This window comes from Antechinus flavipes, chromosome 4 (assembly GCF_016432865.1).
Source record: "Antechinus flavipes isolate AdamAnt ecotype Samford, QLD, Australia chromosome 4, AdamAnt_v2, whole genome shotgun sequence".
NCBI classification, from domain to species: domain Eukaryota; kingdom Metazoa; phylum Chordata; class Mammalia; order Dasyuromorphia; family Dasyuridae; genus Antechinus; species Antechinus flavipes.
Window position 1 is genome coordinate 310879090 of NC_067401.1, and position 15391 is coordinate 310894480.

Sequence of the window (15391 nt, forward strand, 5' to 3'; positions counted from 1 at the left end):
TCCATGTGATACAAAACAAAAAGAAAAATCATATCAAAGAACCCTCTCCATATTTTGGAAATTTTGTGTAATGATGCACTCTAATAAAGAATTTGACACTAACCACAGCTATGCTATAGATTAGGTTCCTTGTCTGATAGTTTAAAATATTTAAAGATAACATTTTCCCCTGAAATGATATTATAGAAACCTCAGCTTCAAGGCCTGACATAATGACTGCCTTTGGGCTGTGCTTGAAGCACCAATTTGCAGTTGTCATATCATTAAAGACAGAATGTGCTGACAGGCTTCTCCACCTTTTGACCTTGCTATGGCATCTCTCTTGGCTCAGAGCTATAGAGATCTAAAGTACAAGTGACATGTTGCAATATGGGCACAGATGGACAGAAATCTGTCCACTCTACCAAAATAGACTGCCTCGTTTTCTTACAGTTGTCAATGATAAAGTGCCACAAATTGTAGAAACAGATGGCATTTGGCCTATTAAAATGCCAACCTAAACCTTCCAATACCTTTCTGAAAAGGCTGGATAGTTTTCTACTAAAGTTTATTATCTATAGGGTTCTGGGAGAAGGATAACTTTGAAGTAAAAAAAAAAAAGTATACTCTATCTTAGAACTAAAATTTCTGTTAACTGTTTATTACTGAACCCACTCTATTATTGTATATAACAAATTCTTTAGGTAAAGGTGCTGTTAAGAAAGAGATATGCCACTATTTTAGACTCAATTAAAAGAACATAAGCTTTAAAATGACTGAAAAATTGAAATAATAAGTATGATTTAATTTTAAACTTTAGATTCTATAAAAATATGAAAGTGCCCGCTTTATTATTTTAATGCCCCCTCTAATTGATTAAAATAATCTAGAACTCTAAGAAAGAAAGTTGGCTCTTTGAATAAAGGGTCAACCTATGATGAAATGTTATTCAAAAAGAGAGAACATCAAAAGTCCTTTTTACAAAACCCTGGTCTGTATAAACTCATTTACCCAAAGAAATGAGAGAACTGATTAGACCTAAGACAGACCTAAAAGGAAATGATCATCTTTTACCCTAAATATATAGAAATAGTTATTTCTCTCAAAACATATCAACAAAATATGTGAATGCTACCTACCCCATACTTCTTTTCTCTTAGAAATATAATGAAAGCATTGGTAAATCACAGTTGCAAATTTGGGAAACCAACCAAGAGCAAAGTCTATACAAATTGAAATTGTGTGCATTGCATCTTTCTTTTCCTTTCTCCCTGCCAGCTTGGTTCCTCTAAGATTCTAAGATTGGCACTGACAAGAATTCTGCTCTGAGAGGTGCCCAGAGAGCAGGAATTTTTCAATTCAAAATGCTTTAAGTTCTTAAGCAAAGACTCAGCAGGGGAAGTGGGATTCATGGCATTGCAGACATATGCCCAACAACAAGAAGACACTCCAGGGGCTCTTTCATTTTATTTTTCATCTGTATTTGCATTGTACATTCATAGAATCAAGAAATTTCTGAAGGGAAGAGGATATGAAGGATTATTTCATTCACATTTCTCATTCTATATTTGATAAAATGAAAGCCTAGAAAAATTAGATGACATAGTCAAGGTCATAGAAGAAGTCCATGACAGAGCCAGGATAAGAATGTAATAAAGTGATTGCTGGATTAGTATCGTGTGATTAATTTTATTTTCATAAAAGTAAATGTTTGTTTTAAATGTTTTTGTACAAGTTACTTAATTACTGGAAATATGCAGATGAAAATGACATAACCAATAATCTCAAAGAGTTTATAATTTAATAAAAAAATAAACTGTAAAGATAAATAATTGCAATGCAACTTAAGACTTGTATGTGCCTAGGAGACTAAGAGATGGAGTTCATTAGCTTGGCATATCAATCCCTCCACAATCTAACACTATCCCATGTTCACAAGCTTATAGCACACATTCTATGTTCCAGTCACAAAGAGCTATCGGCTATTTCCCAAATGCATCAGTCACTCTCCTCTTTCTGGGCCTTTGTTCAAACTGTCCCCAATAAGGGAATAAACTCTCTTCTCGCTCCTTGAATCCCCCTAACTTTTGTCAAGGCTCAGCTTATGTGTTTCCTTCATAGGGAAACCTATCTTAGATCCCTAATTTTTCCACACTCATCAATCAGAACACATCAATTTATCTGATTAGATGTTTTATCTTCTCCTTCCCCCAATATAATGTAAGATACTTGAGGGTCAGACGTGTGTGTGTGTGTGTGTGTGTGTGTGTGTGTGTGTGTGTATGTGTGTGTGTGTGTGTGTGTGTGTGTGTGTGTGTGAGTGAGAGTATCTTATTTTTGTGTTCCCTAGGACCAAAATAGACTTAATTTAAAAAAAAAAAAAAACTTTTCAGCTGTGTGTTCTACAGATTGGCCTCCAATTCAGATAAATGTGATTAGGTTGGCAGCGAGGATTCAAAATAGAGTTTGAGATATTGGTCAGAATATTATGCTTCGTTGGTTGGCTGTGTGAAGTAGAGAAATAATTAGGAGGATTAGGATAGAAGCTAGTAGGGCAAGGACTCCGCCTAGTTTATTCGGAATTGAGCGGAGGACTGCGTATGCAAACAGGAAGTACCGTTCTGGTTTGATGTGGGGATGGGGTGTTTAGTGGGTTGGCTGGCGAGAAGTTGTCTGGGTCTCCGAGGAGGTCTGGTGAGATTAGGGATAAAAGGAACACAACAACCATTATCATTCTTCTCACACTCCTTTCCCTAGGAGGACTACCACCTCACACTGGTTTTATACCTAAAAGACTCATCCTACAAGGACTAACTGCCAATGGCAATTTTATAATCGCCACAACAATAGCCCTTTCAGCCTTACTAAATCTATTTTTCTATATAAGAATTATTTACTCAACTAGCCTTACCATACTTCCCTCTACTAACAACTCCAAATACGATATAACTACTCAATAAAACCTACCACATTAATTCCAACAGCTACAATCATCTCTTCCCTCCTACTTCCCCTAACCCCCCTATTTATTACTCTATCATAACTAAGAACTACAAGACTTTATCTTGCATCACTCCAACGCAAATCCAGCACTTTAATTAAGCTAAGCTTTCTCTAAAGCCCGGTAACCTTAAGTAGCCTTAAGCTACTTCTTCGAATTTGCAATTCAACTTAATATATCTGTGTGTGTGTATATATATATATATATATAATATATGTTTGTGTGGGGAGGGGGGTATGGGTGTGTTTGAGACAGAGAGATAAAGAAATACAGGGAAAGAGACAGAGAAATTGAGACTTAAAAAGGAAAGATACTTGTGAGAGTCAAAGAACATGAGTCATTTCTAGATAGAGGGTGATCACTGAAAAAATTTAAAGAGGTGATATTTGAGCAAAAAGAAAAATAAGCAAGTGAACAGTCAGAGAAATTGGCAGAATCTATTCAGGGTATAGTAGGAAAAAAAAAGAGGTTGGTTGAAATTGAGTCCAGTATTGCTGAGATATATTGTACATTGAGGGGAACAGTGTTAAATAAAGTTAGAAATGTAGGCTGTAGGCTAGTTATGAAGAGGCTCAAGTACTGTACAAAGAAGTATCAATTTTATCTGACAGGAAATGAAGACACCAAAGAAAGTTCTTCCCACCATACTCATATTTCTCCCTTATTGAACCTCTGGGTTCATGAAAAAAAATTAAGCAAGAGACTAAGTATAAATATTTTCACTAATAGATGATATCTAATCACCAAAATTTATGTAAAAAGGCAGGTAACAGTTGTGTTCAGTTACACTGAAAGGAGCCTAGCGAACAATTAAGGATACTCCACTGAATACAGTCTGTGGCTCCAACCTCCCAGAATCAAACTAAGGAACTTAGTAGAAATATTTTATGTCATCACTAGGGAGGTGGAACTTTGAGGAAAAGGAATTAACTCTTGGATGAAAGACCCAAAGCAGCACTTCTTAGATGATCAAATTAACTCACTGAGGTATGTTTTTTGATGTGTCAATGTTTCTGGTTACCTAAAAGAGATGGCATAGATAGTAACCCTGTTCAGTAGTTTTGTGGAGCTATACATTAATAAATGAAATTATTTCCAACTTTGTAGTCTTGATAATTCACATTCATATAGTACTTTTATGACTTACAAAGTACTTGATATATATTAGCTCGTTTGAACATCATACTTCTTCTGTGATATAGCTAATATAACTATTGTTTTCTCCCATTTTCAGATGAGGGTACTTGAACTTCAAAGTAGTACAGCAAAAAGTGGGCTGAATTTGTAATGTCACATGGGTTCAAATTTGACTGAACTTAATGACTTTTGACTCTATGTCTAGAATTTGTGACTCATTAAAAGGTGATAGTGATCCCATAATACAACAGCAAATGCATCAGCAGCACAGGCAAGATCCTTTGATATAATAATGAATGTAACAGGAGCATACACAAACATCATGGGGCCAAATCCAATGTTCTTTTTTTAAAATGTCACATTAGAGCAATAAATAATATGATTGGGTATGTGAAGTCTCTTGAATATTTTTATAAATCATTATTTGACAGATGAGGCAATTAAAATCTAAAGAAATTATAAGTAATAATAATAATGATATTCATAATAACATTTAATATTTAGATATAATCTATTATGTACCAGGTATTGTGCCAAACATTTTATAATTATTTTATTTGATCCTCACAACAAACCCCAAAGGCAGGTGCTATTATCATCCCTGTTTCATAGATGAAGAAAAATAAAGAAAGCAGAGGTAATATAACTTGGACAGGGTTCCACATCTTGTCTCTAAGTCAAAATTTGAACTGAGGTCTTCCTGATTCCAGACCTGGTACTTTATGTCCTGGGTTATCTAGTTGTCTTAGGCTGTTGCTCAGTCATTTTTCAGTTTAGTCTGACTCTTTGTGACCCCGTGTAAAGTTTTCTTGTCAAAGATACTAGAGTGGTTTACTATTTCCTTCTTCAATTCATTTGACAATGAGGAAATTAAGGCTAACAGTAAGTTTCTGAGGTTGGATTTGAATCTTTGCAGGAGACTGCCTGACTCCAGCCTCAGCACTCTATCCACTATGCCACCTAGTGTCCTTAAGTAGAACTGGTATTTAAATCTAGATTTTTTGACATAATAGAAAACTTTATATCCTGATAACATAATGCATACATAAACCCTCTCCCTTTTTCTGCCATTATCATTTTTCTCATGGTATTATTCTTATAATATTGTGAACAAACCACACATTCATTTGTAGGACTTTAATGCTCAATAATTCTTCACTGAACCTCTCACAGTTTTTTCCCCCCTAATTTATTTATTTGGGGAAAAAAAGAATCAAAATATCTAAAAGCATAGATCTGAGACCTTTAAAATGTGTTAAATCGAAGTCATATATAAAATATAAATCCTCAAATAAGCAATGTTAATAGAATTCCTTTTAGTTAAGCTAATTTTTATCCCAATTGATGACTCTGTTATTTTAAATTTTATATTATTTATATTTATATTATAGCTATAAAGTTTCAAAAATGCATTTCAAAGTACCAATCATCTTTACCATGTCTATTTGTACTTTTGTTGGAAAGAAATTTTATATTAACTAGCATTTAAGCATTTACAAATATTTTATATATGTCACTTTGTCTTAACAATTCTGTGGCATAAATACAGAGACTTTGTTGTTCCATTTTACAACTCATGAAATTGATGTTTACATCTAAGGAAAGGTCTTTCCCAAAGTCACCTAAGAAGTAGCTGTACCATGACTATATATTAAGGTTGCCTTACTTTCTCACTTTGAACAGCAACATTCATTCTAAATAATTCTGCACTTAGAATTTTCAATATGAGTTTCATGAGTATGGCTCGCTGAATAATCCCCCTCCCCCCCAAAAGAAGAAAGATGCATCACTGACTTCATATATACTATGGAAATAGAGCAAACATTTTTTTCAAAATCTCTTCCAATGCAAAATCATAGAATACTAATCAGAAGCATCCTTAATAACAAAATAATCCACAAAAATTCAAAATTTTATCTTTCATTATATCTACTTATTTTGCTTTTCTACTCAAATATACCCACTTATATGTATTATATATGAAATCCTCTATCTTTTGTAGATATGTGTATTGCATGAAATCCTGTGGCATCCCATAAGTCTACCTCATCCTATCTTTCTCCCCAAATAAACATGTATTCTTGATTGTGATTCCTCCAAACCTGTACTCTTAAAAATCTATTACCTATATCATATTGTTTGAAAATGCTATCACTATTTCAAAGATCTTTTTATAACTCCACAGATTGTTATTGTTGTTCAATTGCTTCAGTTATGCCTGACTTTCCATGACCCCCATTTGCTGTTTTCTTGGCAAAGATATGGAAGCAGATTACCATTTCCTTCTCCAGCTCATTTCATAGATGAGGAAACTGAGGGAAACGGGGCTAAGTGACTTATTTGGTCTGAGGTAAGTGTCTGAAGCCATATTTAAATTCAGGCCTTTCTGACTCCAAGGCTGGTATTATATACATTGTGCTACATTTCTCTCTTTCTATTAGTTTATCTATTTATACATTATCTATAGCTAATCTATTTAGACACTATATATAGCCTCACCACTAATACACAATTCAAAAGTCCTCCATAAACATCTTGAAAATTGTATAATGAATTGTGGCTATTGCAAAAAATAATCACCACTTTAAGGTCAGTATTCTGATGATAGAATCCTCTGTACATATACAGTATAATGCATAACAGGACTTGTAGTTAGGTACTTTTCCAGCTCATGGAACTGTTACATTCACATTAGATTGGCATAATCTTCAAGAATTCAAAATCATTTATATGTCTTGATTTCTTAATTGAAGGCTTTCCCTTGTACACTGGAACTTTTCTCTTGTTTCTCTTAGTCTTCCAATGGCTCTTTATTTTTCTCAGATTAATTGGTCACATTAAATTTTGGTTTTCAGTCAGTCTACCATAATAATAACTTGCCTCATCTACTCCTATGCTTGTATAAATATCTGCTACTGCACTTTTAAAAAAAGCAATTATATGCTCTGTATGGATTTATGCAATTAATACTCTCTACTCATTATTGTGGCAATTTCTTAAAATGATGTAAATCATAATATATTCATGCTTAACCAAAATCAGTGCGACTGTTATGACTATTTTAGGTTCTCTAATAGACTGTATATATTTTATTCGATATACTAGGAAAATTCCTGAGTTTTTCTTGATAAAAACTAAATTATTAGATTCTAATGGAGTACATAGACTATAAAACAATTATTGCACTTTCTCAACATGCCCATCACATTTTCAACTATGCTCACAAATGTTTCTCATAACATATATTATACATTACATATTCTTCAACAATTAAATGGAGCAATGGATAGTGAATTGTACCTGGAATCAAGAATACCTGAGGTCAAACTGATCTCAGACATTTATTAGCTGTGTGATAGTGGAAAAGTCCTCAGCCTCTTTGCCTCAATTTCCTTTACTACAAATGGGAATAACAGCATGGAGTTAATATGAGGATCAAAGATTATTACATAATATTTATAAAGCATTCAGAACAGTTCCTACAATATTATAAGAACTTAATAAATGGTAACTTCTTGTAATGGATGTATTATAGAGAACTCACATCTATCATGTGGCTCCTCCACTACCCTTTGAGTGATCTTAATTCTTCAGCAACTGTACAATTTGATAACTTACCACTGCAATACAATGAAAGAGTGTTGATTTGAAAAAGATGAAACTTCATGTCAAGGAAAAGATCAAGGCTGTTAAAACTTGATTTCCCAAAAGTGATAGACCTTGCTCTCTTGCTCAATTCTGGAACCAATTCCCTGTTCACCTGCAGTTATCATCTGAGCAAGGCACAAATGTGATTATGCTGATGGACAAGCTGTATAGTTTAATCATTTAAGTGCATATCAGGTCTGAACCAAAAGCATTCTTCATCCACTTAGTTTTTCCAATGTCATAGTCTTTAGCATAGTTATGTATCTCACATAAAAGACTGCAAAATATTCCAGGTTATAGTGTAAATAGCAAAGTGTCTTGTGCAAACAGAAACATCTGAAGGCTCTTACTATCTATATGCCATATCTACCTTAACTATACTTACTGAATCTTCAGAGATGGAGTTCATATGGAGACGTAAAGGAAGCTGCTGCACTCTTGCAATATTACCTTATAAACAACTTTAAAATTAATAGCTCAAATCATCTTACACTCATTATACTAGCTAAAATGAAAGATGACTTTTAATTGGGGAATCCCTAATATGTTGTGACATACAGTTGTAATGATATACTACTGTGCTATAAGAAATGATGAGCTGGTTGATTTTAGGGAAAAAAAAAACATGGAAAGATTTGAGCCTATGAAGAAAAGTACTATTTACCTCAGAAAATGAACTGAAAATAGAAATATGCATAGTGTGGTCTTATATATATATATATACACACATGTATGTCTGTAAACACAAATACACACACATGCATACACACACATACACATACACACACACATAAAGTTGTTGTTTAAAGGTTGGGTTCTCTAAGATGGGATGGCTCTAGAAGGAGGGAGAAAAAAGTGTACGGCAAAGAAAACTTAAAAGGACGCATTGAAAAAATTAGAAAGATATTAAAAAAATTTGTAATATATAATGCAAAGATTTATAAAAATATTTTCAGAAATGAAAATCTATGATTTTAAATTGACTTCTCTATATTCTGCTGGGTACATGGAAATGGTCTCTTCTCCCCATCTCCATTTTGTATTTACATTTTAAATGAAGAAAAAGTTAAAAAAAAATAATCTTCAAATCAAATTCTGAAATGGCAGAACCAATAAAAGTTTAGGGTGAAACATTTTCTAGCTCAAAACAACTTAGGAAGTAGAGTTCTGTGACACTGGGCTATGGGTCCAAGCCAAGGCTAACCAAAAGTCCACATCACTACAGCACCAATGGTGAGCCTGAGAGGAGGTAACAGAATCAGTATCACCTTTAGCAGCTCTCAAAACTGACATGATAAGGGGAGCCAGCAACTTGTCAAAAAGAAACTATAGGAAAGGCAGGTGCTAGGACTGGTTGCAAAATGGGATTGTGTTTGGAAACTCCATTATTTATAACCATTTCCCAGTTACATTTCTGGGAAAGAAACAACCTCTTTTGGTCACAAGACCTAACTCCTATGGAGCAGTATCATTTTCATCACAAGGTTGCAAGGATTACTTTTCCACACAGATCGCACCACCTTGGTATGTGCACTGGAAAAACTTCCAAATCTACAAAATTAGGTCTGAAAACAGCAGAGTAAAAATGACTGAAACTCGTGACAGTGTGTATCCCATTCCCTCCTTTATTTGGAGAACATAGACTGACATTAATATAAAAGTCAAGAAATAGGCTGGGGATCTGAGCAAACAACCAACAACAAATGTAATAAGAAAAAAAAAATACCATGGTGACAAGAACAAATTCAGAAGAAACCATGGAATCAAAATAACCATAAGCTTCAAACACAAGCCCTATAAGAATTCCTTAATATTTTAGATATGTGTATTTTCAAAATCAAATAAGAATATTAAGAGAAAAACATTAGGAAAAGAAATGAGCAAAAATTATGAAAACATATTTAACAACTTGGTAAAAGAGGCACAAAAATACTGAAGAAAATAATGCCTTAAAAGAAAAAATAACAGAACTGACCAAATGGAAAGAGGTATAACAATATACTGAACAAAATAATTCTTTAAATAGCAAAACTGTCCAAATAAAAAAAAAGAGGCTAAAAAAAAAAAACTCTAAAGAAAATAATTCCTTAAAAAGATAGAGCGGACCAAGTGGAGGTTAATGACTCCATAATACTTCAAGAAAAAAATAAAACAAAATGCCAAAAATGAGGAAAAAGAGAAGAAAATATGAAATATTTCATTGGAAAAATAGTTCCCCTAGAAAATAGATTCAGGACTTTAAGAATCTAAGAATTATTAAACTACGTGGGCATTATCAAATTACTTTGGACATAGTTTCAAAATGCTCTCCAGAATGATTGGATCATTTCACAACTCTATGAACAATGCATTAGTGTCCCATTTTCTCCACATCCCATCCAAAATTTAGCACTACCTTTTCCCGTCATCTTAGGCAATCTGAGAAGTGTGATGTACTTACTCACAGTTTGTTTTAATTTGCATTTCTCTAATCAATAATGATTTAGGGCCGTATTAAAAAAAATGAACCCCTTTCTAAACATTTAGATTTTTTTCTACTCCAAAATGAAAAGAAATCTTTCCTACTGCCCTGGAAATTTTGTTGATGCTACAGTTAGTACTTTTTAACTATTAGCACTTATTTAATTTCTTGATTATTCTTAATATTCTTATTTTCAAATGTTTTATTTCCACATTTTTTTCCTCCTTCTAGCCCCTCTTTAACTTATTGAGAAGGCAAGGACATCAATTTACAAGTTATATATATATATAAAGTTATACAAAACATGTTTCTTTATTAGCCTTGTTGCAAATTAAAAAAAAAAAACACAAAATAAAATTAAAGTTAAAAAATGTTTCAACATGCACTGATTTTCTCAGCTTTACATGGTACCTTCAAAAGAAAAACTTTACAGATAAACGTAGAGAAACAGAAATATCAATTGCACCCTTTAAGAAGATAATGCAATAAAAGATGCATTCAATAAAAGGTCACACACAGAAACATAGACTAAGAATGAACTGGAAACTAAATAATCCTAAAGAATAAGTGGGTCAAAGAAGAAATCATAGAAACAATATTTTTATTTTAAAAAATACAACAATGAAACAACATAACAAAAATGTTATGATGTAGCCAAAGCAGTACTTTGGAAAAAAATTTCTAAATCTAAACACACACTTTAATAAAAATAAGATCGGATCAGTGAATAAAGCATTCAACTAAAAAAAAAAGTCCCAAAACAAACAAATTAAACACCAAACCGGAAGTTGTGAAAATAAAAGAAAGATGAATAAAATTGAAAGTTAAAAAAAAAAACTGAATTAGGAACTGATTTTATTTTTTTAAATAACAAAATAGATAAATCATTGACTGATTTATTTTAAAAAGAAGAAAAGAAAATAATTAGTATCAGAAATAAAAAGAGTAGATGTACCACCAATGAAAAAGAAATCAAAGCAACTACTGGGAGTGATTTTGCCTAATTATTTGCAAGTAAAATTGACAACCTAAGTAAAATGGCAGAATATTTTAGAAATACATAACGAGCCCATATTAACAGAAGAGGAAATAGAAAACTTAAGTAATAATAACTAAAAAAAAAATAAATTGAACAAGATAACAGCAAGCTACTTAAGAAAAATCCATAGGATCAGAGTTATTTACAAGATTTTATCATTTATGAAACAATCCCAATACAATATAAACTATTTGAGGGGAGGGAGGTAAAGAAAAAGTCGTACTAAATTCTTTTTATGACTCAAATATAGTTTTGATACTAAATCAGGGAAAACAAACAAAAAAAAAACAGAAAAAAATTATAAATCAATTTTCCTAATGAATATTGTTGCAAAATTTTAAATAAACAACAAGGAGATTAAAGGAAAACATGACAAAGTTCATACAATATAATGAGACAAGATTTATATATGCAATTTTGGTTCAATATTAGAAGAAAAAATCTACAATCACAACTTAAGAGATCAATAACAAAAACAATTAAAGAGTTAATATTGTAGAAGCAACAAATGTAGAAAAAACTTGTGATAAAATAAAATACCCATTCCTATAAAATATAACAGAAAGCAAAGGAAGAGAGGCTTTCTTGATATGATTAAGTGGGAGTAACTACATGGTACAATGGATAGAGCACTGGCCCTGAAGTCAGGAGAGCCTGGGTCCAAATCCCACCTCAGACACTTAACATTTACTAGCTTTGTGATCCCGGGCAAGTCACTTAATCCCAGTCACTTTGCAAATTCCTTCCTCCCTACCCTGCCCCCTCCCCCCAAAAAAAAAAAAAAAAAAAAAAAACAAACCAAAACAAACCAAAACAAACAAAAAAAAAAAAAAAAAACAAACAAAAAAACAGAATGATAACTATTTAAAACTAAGTAAATATTTTATGTAATGGGAATAAGCTAGAAGTCTTTCCAATATGATCTAGGAAGAAGGATGTCCATTAGCACCACAATTATTAAAAACTATCCTAGAAATTCTAGATAAATCATTGAAAAGAAAAATGAATTGGGGAAATAAAAATAGACATTAAGGAAACAACATATCAGAAGGGATGTAGAAAAACTGGGATGAAGAATGGAATTATCAACTGGTCTAATGTTTCTAGAGAACAATTTGAACTTCTGAGCCAATAATACCATTACTAGGCCTGTATCCAAAAAAGATCAAAGAAGCATGGAAAAGAATCTCTACATAGGAAAAAAATATTTGTAGTAGCTCTTCTGTTGGCAAAGAATTGAAGATTAATAGAAAGCCCATCAACTGAGAATAGCTGAACAAGTTGTAGTATATGAATGGGATGGGATACTATTGTGCTATAAGAAATAATGAGAAGAATGGTTCTAGAAAAAATCTGTGAAAACTTAAATGAACTCATGAAATGTGTTCAGAAGTGAGCAGAACAGAAGAACACTGTATACAACAACAGCCCTAAAGTAATAATGATCAAACATGAAAGAGTAATCTACTATGATGAATACAATAATCTAAGACAATTCCAAAGGGTCTATGAAGAATGCTATCCACTTCTAGAGAGATATCTGATGTACTCTGAATGCAGATTGAAACATACTTTTTAACATTATTTTTGTTTGTTTTTTAATTTTTTTTAAAGAAACATGTTTTGTGTAATTTCATAAATAAAATTGATATTATATTCCTTGCCTTCTCAAGGGGATGAAGAAGATCTAGAAGGGGAGAAAATGTGGAAATAAAAAATTTGAAAATATGACTATTAAGGATAAACAAATTAAATAAGTGCTAATAGTTAATAAGTATTAACTGTAACATCAACAAAATTTCCAGTGCAGTAGGAGAGATTTCTTTTCATTTTGGAATAGAAGAGAAATCCAAATGTTTAGAAAGGGATTCTTTTTTTTTTTTAAATACAGTCCTAAATCATTACTGATTAATGGAATGCAAATTAAAACAACTCTAAGGTACCACATCACACCTCTCAGGATGCCTAAAATGACAGGAAAAGATAGTGAAAATGTTGGAGTGGGTGTGGGAAAACTGGAACACTAATGTGTTGTTTGTGGAGTTGTGAAATAATACAATCATTCTGGAGAGCAATTTGGACCTACGCCCAAAGGGTTATAAAATCTGCATACCCTTTGAACCAACAGTCCCATTACTGAGTCTGTATCCCAAGGAAATCATAAACAAAGGGAAAGGACACATGTGTGCAAAAATGTTTGTAGCAGCGCTTTTTGTGGGAGCAAAGAATTGGAAAATGTATAAATGCCCATCCACTGAGGAATGGCCAAACAAGTTGTGGCATATGAAAATAATGAAATATTATTGTTCTATAAAAAAAAATAATGAATGTGTTGATTTTAGAAAGGCCTGGAAAGATTTACATGAACTGATGTTGAGCAAGCTGAGCAAAATAAGCAAAATCAGGAATATACTGTATATAATAACAGCAAGAATGTACAAAGATCAACTATGAAAAGCTTGGTTCTTCTCAGCAGTTCAGTGATCCAAAGCAATCCCAATAGAGTTCGGACAGAAAATGCCATCTGCATCAAGAAAAAGAACTATGGTGACAATGTAAATCAGCACATGCTATGCTCACTTCTTCTTCTTCTTTTTTTTTTTTAATCTCTTCCATTTTTTTCCTTTTTTATAATTCTTATAACTGTTGTTAAGTATTAATTTAATAGTTTTTATTTTAAAACTCATTTATGAGGGACAGCTAGGTGGCATAGTGGATAGAGAACCAGCCCTGAAGTCAGGAGGACCTAAATTGAAATCTGACCTGGGACAGTTAACAATTCCTAGCTGTGTGATTCTGGGCAAGTCACTTAGCCCCAATTGCCTCAGCAAAAACAAACAAACCAAAAAACCCAACTCATTTATGGCACCTTATATCATTATCCACAAGCATTGTGCATATGATTGTAGATAAAACTCATCTTTAAAAAAAACCCCTTGATTTCAAGGGATATACATAAAATTGTAGAAATTTAGGGAGCATAACTATCAAATGTAAAATAACTTAACAAAGTTGTTTCACTTTCTCAGGTTTGCATGAAAACATTAAATAATTTAGGTAGGGTATGCTGTTATAGGTATATATTTTGAAGTCCTAGAACAAACTGGAAGGAACAATAGAGCCTACTTAATACATCTTGTTTCTTTTACAATAAATAAAATGAATCCCAAAGAGATTAAATTACTTGTCCAGAGTCACATTACAAACAAATGCGGGAAAAAAAAAATGACCACAAAGAGAACATTGTGAATATTTGTTATCTCCATAGAGGTGAAGATATCATGCTTATAGCAGAATCTGCTAAGATAAAATTTTGTATTTTTTTTTAACAAAATGAGGTAATAATCTCTCTGGAGAGACTGTTACTTTTCTCCTGGCAGGAGAGTTGGAGTTAAATTGTGACCCTTCAGAAATATAATTTCAATGGGTCAAAAAATTTAATACATTTTCCCAGAGATAGACTCCCCCATATATTATAATTCATAATTAAAACTATCTAGATCATAATCTGAACAAATCCAGGAAGAATAGCTAATTTTTTTGGAATATGAACAAAAAATCGTATAGCCTATGGGACTGATGTTTAAAACATAAAATAGCATTCATTTTGAATGATAATCTGGAGTTATCAAACTATGATGAATTAAAGGGATTTTTTTTTTTAAATAGTAGATGAGATCTGAAAGCCTAGATGAAACATTCAATGAACACAGGACACTTTGAAGTGCCTTAGAATTAATCCTAAAAGAATTTTTTTAAGAGTGAAACTTGCCAGGTCTATACAACATTATTTATACTGTATAGCTAGGAATTCTTTCTAGCTAACTGAAAGATTAAATTGATAATACTTCTTTGTAATTTTATTGGGCACCATAATGACCATTTCTTAAGTGAACAAATGAAAAGAACTAGTTAATTTGGAAGATGCAAAGTAGCCTGTAATGTAATTATGAATTAGTGAATGAAACCAAATAATTTTAGATCATAAAGAAGTAGATATAAGTCCTCTCTTCAAGTATCACAGTTTTATTCATTCATAATAAATAATCAAAGTTGCTTATGGGTTCTTTCCAGAAGAACCCAATTCCTTAGGTGTCCTGCTCTGTTCTTATTGATAAAATGAGAT

The 15391-nt window shown here is 32.3% G+C and overlaps 1 protein-coding gene across 1 annotated transcript in view; it reads right to left on the minus strand.

Moving 5' to 3' along the window:
* The window catches only part of PTPRK (protein tyrosine phosphatase receptor type K), a 539585-nt gene that overhangs the window by 132768 nt on the left and 391426 nt on the right, over positions 1-15391 (minus strand). The gene's annotated exons all lie outside the window — the stretch shown is intronic.